The 12214-nt window shown below is 41.7% G+C and overlaps 1 long non-coding RNA gene across 4 annotated transcripts in view; it reads left to right on the top strand.

Moving 5' to 3' along the window:
* Positions 1-10154, top strand: part of LOC146866412 (uncharacterized) — a 247663-nt gene extending 237509 nt beyond the window's left edge. For 3 of the 4 annotated variants that reach the window (XR_014976802.1, XR_014976801.1, XR_014976800.1), the window contains 2 exons: positions 5642-5749; positions 9676-10154. This is a non-coding gene — a long non-coding RNA (uncharacterized LOC146866412). The remainder of the gene's footprint in view (positions 1-5641; positions 5750-9675) is intronic. The other variant, XR_014976799.1, reaches the window with a different exon arrangement.
* The last annotated feature ends 2060 nt before the right edge of the window (positions 10155-12214 follow it).

Below are 12214 nucleotides of genomic sequence, written 5' to 3'. Positions count from 1 at the left end.
TCCAGACCGTAAAAGAGCGGTTAAAGAGAACCACATTCTGCAGCAGATATGCATGGTGTTGTGAACCACTGTTTCCTTTTCAGGAAAGACCTTGCACGGTGAGCTTCAGAAAAGGCAAAAAACAGTACATGAAGCATTGCCATATGCCATTGTTTCCATGTCACCAGCGTCAGCAGATGCAGCAGCAACAGCAGTCAAACCGCTTGACGGAAGCCATTCAAATACACATATGCATGCAATTTATCTGTGATGACCCTAGCAATAGTTGCACACTGATGCTTACCCTGCATGCCACTTGAGGGGGTGGATGGCCTGAAGTGAAGTCTTCTGAAGTCTTTATCCCAATGTGCAGCAATCTGTAGCTTACCCACTGCTTCACACGTCTACTGTAAAGTGTATAGTATGTAATGCTGACATCTTTAGTGTACTTTAAACTGACTGTGAAATTAAAGAAAGCTACAGTGGAGACATGTGACTTGCTACCCACCATATCAGAAAACGGCATTTCATAAATTCATGGACTCATTCTCCTTCCACCAAAGACTAGGGAAGGTCAAGCAACAACACTTTAATACAATTCTCATTGTACAAATACGCCTTCTAATGGGTTCAGAAGTTGCTTAGTATCCTTGTTGAAAAGAGCAGTTACAATTACTTTTTTGTTTGTGATACCATAATGAATGTCTGAAAGTTACATGGCTTTAGCGATGGGGGGGATCAAACTACCAAAAGAGAGCAGGGATGGTATCTACATCAGTGGTATTGTGGCATAGTGAGCTCCCCTCGACTCTAGCAGCTTAAGCTGGGGGTACCACTTGCCCGGTGTGATGGTAAAATGGGATTTAGAGCATCTTGGAGCAATAAAACTCTGTGACCAAAATTATCCAGTAACCAGATATTGACAGTTGAAACATGCCCAAAACCCTAACACTCTTTCATTTTTTGGAATTGACAGAATTGATTCTAAACAGAGATGAGGGGATAGAGAGAATAAATTGCAAAAGCTGGAATCTGAATATTTAATCCGTCTCCACACAATGCCCCTGAAGGATGGAATGTGGATGTGGAGCTGTTTGTTCACATTAAGTAGTAACATGTACTGATTATATTTTGGTATTTATTTTTCCTAAACTATCCAATCTTTATGTAATGGATTGATATTGTACATCAAAATTGTTTTTCTAGTATGAGTCTGCAGTTTTTAGTTAAAAATATGAAGGGCATGGAGTTGCGATAAAGGAATCACTGCAGAAAAGATTTGTTAACCAAGTAGTTTTTTTTTGTATGCAATTGGATCTGTCGTTTTGATTCCTTTAGTACATGAGTCTTTACTCCCTACGTCCCTTTCTTGTTGTGTTTTGTGAGTGGGTAAAAAAGTAGATACTTATCATGCAGGGAGGTTATATTTCCTATAATAAATGTTAAGAAGATGTGTCACTTATCTTTGCGTATCATGATTAGCGTTAAAAGTTTCTTACTACGTTTAATGAAAGACTTTGATGGGATCTGAAGAAGTTGTGTTATGAATTTGTGCATACTGCATATGGCATTCAAATATTTCTAGTTACATTTGAATAAAACTTATCCCACAGAGCCCATTATCAATGTATTTGCACAATATTTCGTTTTCATTATAGATATTGTCAAACTGACAGCAATTCTATAAATTATTTTCTGATTACACTGAAACCAAGTGGATAATTACATGGTTTATGTATAACCATTATACAGATTTAATGACATTACAATCTTATTACAGTCAGTGCATTAGATTAATTTAATGCTCAAACTGAGTAGATTTATTTACAGGACGAATTGTATTTTCAATGTAAAAAATGTATCCCATGTATATAATGTGAAAATGTTTTACTTATTGTTTTTATACACAACACTGACGATGAATACATTTCTTGTCACTTTGTGTTTTTGACTTCTGGACAATAACTGTGATCTGTTTTCTAGGTTCATTGTTTGTTGCAAGTTTTTAAGGGTGGTTGAACACTTTCCACTGTTGGCTTTGACAAAGACCTTGTGGTTGAAACGTGTTGCTGTCATTTATTACATCTTAAAAAAACTCTTGTGGAGTGCTAGGGTTGTGTCTAGACCTTTTTTCTGACATGGTGTTGCCAACTTAGATGCTTTGGGCCTATGCCACTGCTGATCAGTGTCAAAGTGCAAGTGTTCCCTGTATAAAGTGTAATGGTAATTGGTTGTTCATGATTGGTATGTTTGCCTTACTAGTAAGATCCCTAGTAAAGTGCACTATGTGTGCCAGGGCTGGTAATGCAAATGCTACTAGTGGGCCTGCAGCACTAAGTGTGCCACCCACACAAGAAGCCCTAAAAACTGCCATGTTGTTCTGACAAGTGCACCCACTCGACTGACCTTACCCTTTCCTTTCTATGTACAGCAGACACCCCTATGGTAGGTCCAGGGTACACCCTGGGCAGGTTGCAGTGCATGTGAAAGGTAGGACGTGTACTAAGGTGTGCATCATGTCCTGACAGTGAAATGATCTCCATTTCGTTTTTCACAGTTGAAAGGCCATCTTGCCCATAGGACAGAATGGGGAGGCTGTGTAATATGTTTTCCAGCCTATCTTCCCAAAGGCTTAAGATGGAGAAGTGAAGCTTAGTATGCCTGAACTCACCATGTAATAACACATCTTTTTATGAAGGTGGTTTTTGCATTGTGTGTTTAGAAGCCACTCTTTTAGAAGTGCCTGAGTTTTTGTGCTCTAACATTTCTGTGTCTCTCTGCCTGGTTGTGGATTGACTGTCTGGATTTGAAAGCAATAGGATCTGGGGAAAGTGTTGACCCAGGGGAGGAGGTGAGACAGCAACAGGCTGACCTGCATCTGGAGTGTAGGGGAGGAGAAGCCCCTAGAGGTAATAGGCCTGGGTTGCTGCCATAAAGCAATTGTCCAATCTCCTGATGAGTGATTGAGAATCCAGACCCCCACTAATCAAAGGAAGAAAGGTGTCACTGGCAGGGAGGCACCCAGAACTGGTTTGAACAGGGGTCAGTGCCCCCCTGAACACAAAGACTTCAAAGCCATTGAGGGGTATAACTATGAGAGCTGAAGCCCCTGAACTTTGGAGAATGGCTTGATCAGGTTTGAAGAAGACTGGAGCTACTTCATGGTCAAGAGGAACCTTTGCCAAGGAAGAAACAACTGAATAGACAGAAGGGTAGGACTGACCCTTGCTGTGTGTTCTGGGGCACGCCTGCAGTTTGTTTTAACCAAGGAAAGGCTAAAGGGACTTTGCTGTGTGCTGTGTCCCCCTGCTTGAAAGGACTTTGCTGGCTCCCTGTTGCGGAAACTCAGGAACACAACATTTTCCAGGAGAGTTTCAGCGATGCTGTGTGCATGTGCTTGTTGCAGCCTGACCCCTTTGTGAGGATTGTCCAGTTATCGTGTGCACCGGAATCCAAGTCAGTGTCATCGACGCTGTGTGCGTGTGCTTTGTGCAGCGTGAGACCTTCGTGAGGATTGCCTTGTTATCGTGCACACCCAGAATCCAAGTGAGTCTCAGTGACGGTGTGTGCGTGTGCTTTGTGCTGCCTGAGAACTTCGTGAGGATTGCCTTGTTATCATACATCCGGAGGCCAAGTGAGTCTCATTGACGCTGTGTGCGTGTGCTTTGTGCGGCGTGAGACCTTCGTGAGGATTGCCTTGTTAACGTGAACCCGGAGTTAAAGTAAGTCTCAACTACGCTGTGTGCGTGATCTTCGTGCAGCCTGAGATCATCATGTGCAGTGCCCGGAGATAGTGCACCCGAAGCGTAAGGGAGTCTCCGCGACGCTGTGTGCATGTGCCCTGTGGCAGCCTGAGATATTCGTAGCTGTAGCGGCCCGGACCGGCAGCCCCAGAGGAGCTGAGCCGCCGGCCCGAGCCCACTGTTGCCAATTCCCCAAAGATTGCATCGGAGGCCCACGTCATTGGACGAGGAGAGGAGAGTGAGTTCACGCCCCCCAGGTAACGTGTGTTGACTCCTGGGGCGGAGTGCGGGCTCATAGGGAGATGCTCTCGGCCTCTCTCTCATTACAGCAGCACGAGCCTCTGCTTCGGCCTGTATCGCGGCCCGTATTGCCAAGGGAGTGGCAGTCCCGGGGCTGGAGTGCGAAGCTGCACTTTTTGGTCATACAATACCCGTGTTGGGGGCAACTACTGACAGAGGCTGACTTCGAGTCAGAAGGAGTGGCGGACAGACCGCTGAAGGCACCGTGATCGGTGCCGGAGTGTATTACGCATTATCTGATTTCTGATAACGGAGTACATGATTGTCGTATTAAACATTGCATCATTTCTGCATACCGGAGTACCTGATTAGGGTATTACGCATTACATTATTCCTGCATAATGAACTACCTGATTAGTGTATGACGCATAACATTATTTCTGCATAACGAACTACCTGATTAGCGTATTACGCCTTGCATTATTACTGCATACTGAACTATCTGATTAGTGTATTACGCATTGCCTTATTTATGCATAACGACGTACCTGGTGGTTGTATTACTCATTGCATTATTCTTACATTTGCAAAGTGCCTGATTGTTGCATTACGGATTGCATTATTCTTACATTTGCAAAGTACCTGATTGTTGCGTTACGCATTGCATTATCGTTACATTGCAAAGGTGCCTGATTCTAGCATTACGAACTGCATAACATGGTATTAGGATTACAGTAGAATGTTTAGAAACACTCATTAATATCGTCAGAACTGACAAGGGCTGGCTGGCCTAATAACCATCGGGTTAAAACAGATAGGAAATCGAAGTATGGCGTCAGTCATTCAGTTCATCTGGGAATTTATCGAATAGCACTGACTCTGTTACCAATGAATGAATGGGCCACAGATATTTGACCCGCTTTGTGTAAATAGATCTAACACCCGAGTCTTAATAGGATAGATCACGTCTGGTACATGATCCGGTTCTCAGGTGAGAATCGGCGCAATGAGTAATTTTATCATTCCAATATGGCGCTTATATTTTAGTGCCGATCATATGACCTGAAAGCCAAGCAGGTTTCCGCTGTTTTGACCCGCCGCATTTAAATAAGGCTGTTGCTTCCGTGTGTTGAACTAGAATGAGACAACGCTCGTCGTGTACCAGACGCAGTAAGAACACTGGGAGATATACACTAGGAACTGGATTCTTTTCCGAACAGCCGTATTTAAATATGGATGTTTCTTCCGCGTTTTGAACGGGAACGAGATAAGGCTCGTTTTCTGGCAGACGCCGTTAGCACATTGGGAGGTATACACTGCAGAGTGGGTTCTTAGCCTGAGTTACCAGTTTCATTAGATTGAATCTAAGAATAGTGACGGCAATGGGACAAGGATAAAATGAGTTGATGGGGATTGAATTCGCTTTGAGCAATACAGTGGGATGGCAATTGAGGCCACTGTGGGTTTTTATCGACATCGATAGCCAGATGATAAGAATAACATTCTAGCATGAGCAGATTAGTATGCTGAAAGGTCATCGTTGAAATATCAAACAGGATCTGGGTTTGGATATTGATGACAATGGGTCACAATCAGTTTCATGTATATTTACACATAAAGAATTGTTGTACGAAAAAATTGTTCTACATGAAGTCGCTAATGCCTGTTTGTCTTTGCAGAACAAGGACAACAGAAGGGTCCTCTTTTATGAAACAAGGCTACTAATAACATATAGTCCCTGTGTGACGAGGTGGTTAGCTGGTACGAGGGGCCTTGGCTACTACTAGGTAAATATGCATTTTGGGTGTGAAGATACATAGGATGAATGCAGTAAGAAGAATTCTGTACTGGCTGGATGTGCTTTTAATGAACCTTCTTTTTGTTTAAACAGTCACTGTTTGTTCACAATAAGGTTCCAAAAAAGGTGGACAAAGTCCTCGTGCCCTGAAGAAATTGCTACTACAATTTACAGGCAATGAAACATGTCGGCCCATCATTACATGGTCTGCAAACATGCAGTATGTCTTTATTTTTAATAAACCCACGAGTTGAGAATAAAAGTGGCTCCCTGGTGACTGTGTGGCTTATCTCAATTTTAATTACACGTGGTTGATTTGTCTTATTATTATACACATGTTCACTATTTTCACTGGTTTTCTGGACACCAACAATATTAATTTTTGCGAGGTAGTGAGCAATGATGAGAAACGTGGGCATAACTGGTGATAATTAACCAGCAAGCTCCTCTGGTGGTGCCCACGTGAGGTGCTACCTCGTTTTTTCACAATTTTTTCCACACTGGTGCACATTTGTGTGTTATATATACCTGTTAAAGTGTAGGATATTTTGTTTGAACACAGTGACTGTTGACTCATAGGTTGGTTCTTTTAAACAATAAGATACAGGGCGAGTATGAGTAGGGACAATACCTATAAAATATGAAGGGTTGCTGTTGAGGAAGAAAATAAACTTCCACTCCCACTCATGAAGTTAATAGAATTTTTGCCCGAGCAGATTAGGTCTATTTGTTGTTGCTTATGGCCTAACAACCAGCCAGTAGGAATATTACACATACTCATTCATATGTTGGATATATATCGTGTGGTCTTATCGTATATCTTTTTATATAAAATGTATACTCGTTTTTATAAAACTCGCGTGGAGTCTACTTGTGGTGTCATCATTGGGTTGCTGTGAGCATTATTGCAAATACTTTACACATTTACCTTGAAGATAAGCCTGGCTGCGCGTGCCAAGCTACCAAGGGGGTGAGCGGGGCCTATCTCAGAAGGTGACCTTGCTTACCCTGACCTTGAAACGCAGGTCCCTATTTTGCCTAAGGTACCTACCTCAGCCAACCAGGGATCCCGGGTCTAACAATATATATACTTGTGTGTGTGTATATGTATATATATGTGAGTGTGTGTGGGGTATTCCCTTACCTTATATATACTTACCTTAAAAGCATTGCGTTGTAATAGATGCTAAAGGCATGCATTTTAAATGCATTGTAAATGCATGTCCGCTAATGTCACACTGCCATTTCTGCCTCTTCGGTGTCGAAAAACCACCTCACTTCTCTATGTTTCTCCCCAACTGAGCTTGTGAGTTTCCTCCCCTACAGCCAATGCATATGAAGTTACAAAGAGTACTCGTAAATAAAATGTTCCACAGAAGTAGGGCCGGTCTTCTACTCCTAAACTACTTCTAATGCCATGTAAATCACATACTATAATTATGAATATTTTAGCTTAGACTTTAGTATGACACACAATCCACACCTCTCTTTGATCAGCACAGCAAGTTGACAATAAAAAATATAAATTGGAGCATTTCCTTAAAAACTGAATCAAATCATATTTTAAAATACATAAAATGTACTATAAATTCCATACAGTATATCGACTGATGACAAAATATAGATGCAAAAGTAAACATTGATTTTGTGAGGTGACTGGTGTTGTAGATTCACCAGTGATCCATGCCTAGCTTTCGTTTGTGTGTGTAAAAAAATCAGTGAATCAAAACAAGAGTTTTTAGTTATGGACAATACGCATATCTGGATGAAGCTTTCGTTCTACTTCATGTGAGATGTATAGGGCTGACTTGCTCTAAATAGGTTAATAACCTTCATTAATTATTGCTGGTGCTTAAAGGAACTATCCGGTAAATGACGTTGCAATTTGACTCTAAACTCAAGCAGATGTCACCAAACAAAGGAGCATTTTAAAATGATTATTGTTGGTGACTTCTATGAATGTAGGACTGGGAAAAACAGTTTGGTTTCTGGGGGGTGTCCCTGGAAGGCCCCTTTAAGAACTTAGCATCACCTTACAATCTCTTGGGGTGAGTTCCTCCCATGCAAATGCCATCTAAAACTGTCATACCAGACACAGTTTTCAATGCGAACAAACAGACATAATTTCTGAATAGTGTGATTTTCCGACTTTAACAAATTAATTCCCCATTTCTCCTAATTGTCATTCTGAAATTATCCTCAATTACTAGATTATAATTTTAGGAGCGATTTGCAGACTACAAATGCATTCCTTTCGTCTTTGACACACTAACCACAGTCACCCTGATGCTGTTTCCTCTGACTGAGCTAAGATCCTGCTTGCTTTGTGTCTCATGCTTTATCACAGACCATGGGGAGGTCAACATCACCATGATATCACACATTCATGACATTCATGGAAACCCCTTGGTGTCTAAATCATGCTTTTGCCCATCAGATAGCCTCGAAACCTGTTGTAACCAGCCAACCATAATACCGTCAAAATGCAGTCAGTGTATGTCACAGAGATCAGCACTAATTGACCAGAGGTTTCTGACATTTTTGAGGTTACAAAAAATGTTTCCTTTCAAAAGAGGATGTGATAGCTGAGCAGGATATTGTGAAACACATCACAAAAACCCTTTTTCATTGCAAGGCGACACAGTTACTGCAGGCGGGAATAAACAATCAACATAAACATTTCCCTTATTCTTTATAATGACTTAAACCCGAGTGCACCTCCACTGGGCATGGAAAGGCACCCCGAGCTTACACCAGTGCACAACACCCACCCAATAATCAGACTCAGGTGCCATTTGGGTCTATGTGGAAATGACCACCCCCTACTTGAATAAACCACTCACTGTTTCCTTTGGTTTATATTTTGGGTTGTCTTTATTGAGAAACTTTAGAAATCCCCAAAACATGTAAGTATGTAGGCATTCTCTACTCTTCAGTATACTGCATATCCGTATTTATTCTGTATACGTATATATCCCTGGCCTCATTTACAACAAAATTACGCAGCGCTGCAAACCATTCTGGTATGCAGAGCGGCGTCATTTTTAAAGGCACCTTCCTGCACAAAAACAGTCATTGATGGTGTTTTCCTCTTTCTATGTGTGCACCTAGAAAGAGGGAAAAGCGAGGAGAAACAAAAGTATTTCTCCTCATTGTGCTTCCCTATGCCTCCCCTGGGGAGGCGTAGGATTCCGACGCGTTCCCAGGTTTACGAAATGTTGTAAATCTGGGAATACGGCAGATTCCGTGGGTGTTGTGTAGGATCACCCACAGCAACACCCATGGCATGCCGCTTTCAAGCAAAGTGATCCTTGAAAAGGGGAAGTGTTTACAAGGCCATGAAAAGCCTTCCTAGGTGGCTTTGCAAGGCCTTGTAAATATGGGCCAACACACTGGGCAGCGTGTGCATAAAAAAAAGTGACTCACTGGCAGCACAAGGGGCTTGTAAGTAAGCCCCCCCCCCATTTCTTGCCATTGTCTAAAAAACATCAGATGTACATATCTGAGTGTTGCCAATGATGAATCATGTCACAAAATGTGGGTGAGGTGTCCTTATCCAATAAGACTGGCATATCTAGATGTATCATTGCATAAACTGCAAGCCCAAGTGGGGTCTTAATACCATCTCTTGACGGCTGATGGTTATACTAAATTACCATCACTTTCCTTAGCTACTGGCCCCCTCCACCTTGCTTTTGCTATATTAATGCTAACATCTTTGCTTGGATGAGCCTTGTTACTTCATGTTCTTGCTTTTACTTGCAAAATATAATAAGGCTTTGCATACTCTCTCCTTTTCAAGAACTACTGACATAGTTCTTGACCTGATCTAGTCAGGCGAGTATTTGGACCATAATGTATAATGAAACTAGTGCAGATTTGAATTTCTCTCCTCTTCTGCTTCCCCTATTACAGAACAGCTTCTGTTTGTCTGAGACCAGAACACTGACGTCCAAAGATCCTGGTTGCCCACAACTACTAACCATCCATCTTAGAGGAGTTCACCATGAGGCAGTAAAGAGATTGCAAGGCACCGAAGACATTCTAGTCCTCAAACCAAACTACATATGACTTCCAGTCCTCATCTAGTCAGGCGAGCATTTGGACAATATTGTATAATGAAACTAGTGTAGAAACCTGTTGGACCGCAGAGTTAGGGGTTCTGAACTATTTGGAGGAACCTACCACGGAAACCAGTACCACAAGTGAGTTTTCAACAAATAATGTGGAATTTTGTTCACTATGTTTTGAATATGTATCAACGTATAGTTCCATGAAAATATGTGAAACATGTTCAGATGTACCGCATAGAATTCATCAAGAAGTACAGTAAAATTCCATACATGAAAGTTTGACTGCAAAGAATTCATCTGCATATAAAACTTAAAGAATTTACAAGAAGTGTTGCACGTTTCATTCCAAGCACAGTAGAAATCCAAGCAAAAACAGAAATCCCCCCAAGAATGTAAACAAATTAAGAACAGCCTACCTCACAGGTAAAGACAAAAAAAGGAACAAAGATCTGGTACAGTATACTACATATATTGTATTGTATTGTAATTGCATTTATATAGCGCTTACTACCCCTGACGAGGCGTCAAATCGCTTTTTTGGTGAGTAGCAAGCTACTCCGGGACCCATAGAGGTTTAGTGTTGAATTAGTATAGTGAAACATGCAAGTGAATTTTAAGTGGTGGATAGGTTAGTCAGTTATTTGGATTCGGAAGGTTTGTATTTATATAGGACTTGTTACCCCTGATGGGGTGTTGGAGCATGCTACTCTGGAAACCCATAAAGGATTAGTGCTGAATTAGTGTGGTGAAATATGAAAGTAATTTGAGTGGTGGATATTATTCAGTTATTTGGAGTGAGAAGGGTAGCGGAGGGATAAAAGGGAAGAAAGGTTTGCATTCATGTAGCACCTGTTACCCCTGATGGGTGTTGAAGTGCTTTTCTGGCGAGTAGGATGCTACTCCGGAACCCATAAAGGATTAGCGTTGAAAATTAGTGTAGTGAAGTATGAAGTAATTTGAGTGGTGGCTATGTTATTCAGTTATTTGGATAGAGAAGGGTAGGTTGCTGGATAGAAGAGGGAAAGAGGTTTGTATTTATATAGCGCTTGCTACCCCTTGATGGGGTTGTGAAGCGCTTTATTGGCAAGCAGCACGCTACTCTGGAACCCATTAGGATTACTGTTGAATTAGTATGGCGAAACATGAAAGTAATTTGAGTGGTGGATATGTTAGTCATTTATTTGGATTGAGAAGGGTTGGGGAGGGGTAGAAAAGGGAAAAAGTTTTGTGTTTATATGGCACTGGTAACCCTGATGGTGTGTTGAAACACTTCATTGGCGAGTAACAGGCTACTCTGGAGCCCATAAAGGATTAGTGGTGAATTAGTATAGTGGAATATGGAAATTGAGAAGTGAACATGTTAGTCTGTTATAGTGTTATTTTGATTGAAAAGGATAGTGGAGAGACAGAACCTGGATTGAAAACTGTGGGTCTATTCACGAACTGCATTTTGTAGTGTATACAGTAGTACTAAGAAGTTAAAAAACTATTTTATCATAAAATAATATTTTTTATATTTACATATAATTACTTTCAATGTCAGGGTGTTGCAATACTAGTGATTGCTCATGCACGTTGCTGGACTTATTTCATGTCTGAGGTGGAGTTCATTTACTACTGTTTTGGATTCTTTTTGCCAGTGGTAAATTTACACTCATAGATTTGGCTCGACACCCTGTTTTAGGGAGTGGATACATGTAGATCTACACTTAGCCAAATGTACTAAATGTATTACAAAGTGTCAGTGTAGGAAAGTGTCTCTATTGGATAAGGTTCACCCCCACGTTTTGCCTGGAAAATGCTGTAATTTCGACTGGAAGTGCACATGGTCCCTGCCATCCAGGTCACCTGTGCCAGATGCTTGTTTCCTAACTGTACCTATTGTTTATCGATTGGCATGATATCAGTACTCCTCATAAGTCCCTAGTAAATGGTACTCCTGGTACCTAGGTCATTGGTACTGAAGAGGGACCCCCCAGGGTGGCAGCGCAAATTGTGCCACCCTAGGGTCTCCTCACCAAGTCCATGCACACTGTCATTGCAGACTGCATGCCTTGGTGCAGACAAAAGCAAAGAGTCAACATGGCACACACCCCTGTGTGCCATGCCAACAGACACTGCATGGGATATAGGTAAGACACCCCACTGGAAGGCCTTAAAGCCCTAACGCAGGGTACACTATTTCTCTTGTGAGGACATGTCTGCATGAGCAAATATGCCCCTGCAATATCCCTGTCAATTCTTGGATAATGTAGGAGAGCCATAGAGAGTCCATGGGCGAGACACTCATCATTATGAGTTCTCCAGCTCCATGATGGCTTTACTGTACTATGGAATGTTTGGTACCAAACAACTCCTCCTAATAAACCTGCACTGATTCT

This window comes from Triturus cristatus, chromosome 2_1 (genome assembly GCF_964204655.1).
Source record: "Triturus cristatus chromosome 2_1, aTriCri1.1, whole genome shotgun sequence".
Lineage (NCBI taxonomy): Eukaryota > Metazoa > Chordata > Amphibia > Caudata > Salamandridae > Triturus > Triturus cristatus.
The sequence above is the reverse complement of the archived record's forward strand: the minus strand, read 5'-3'. Positions and strand labels throughout refer to the sequence as shown.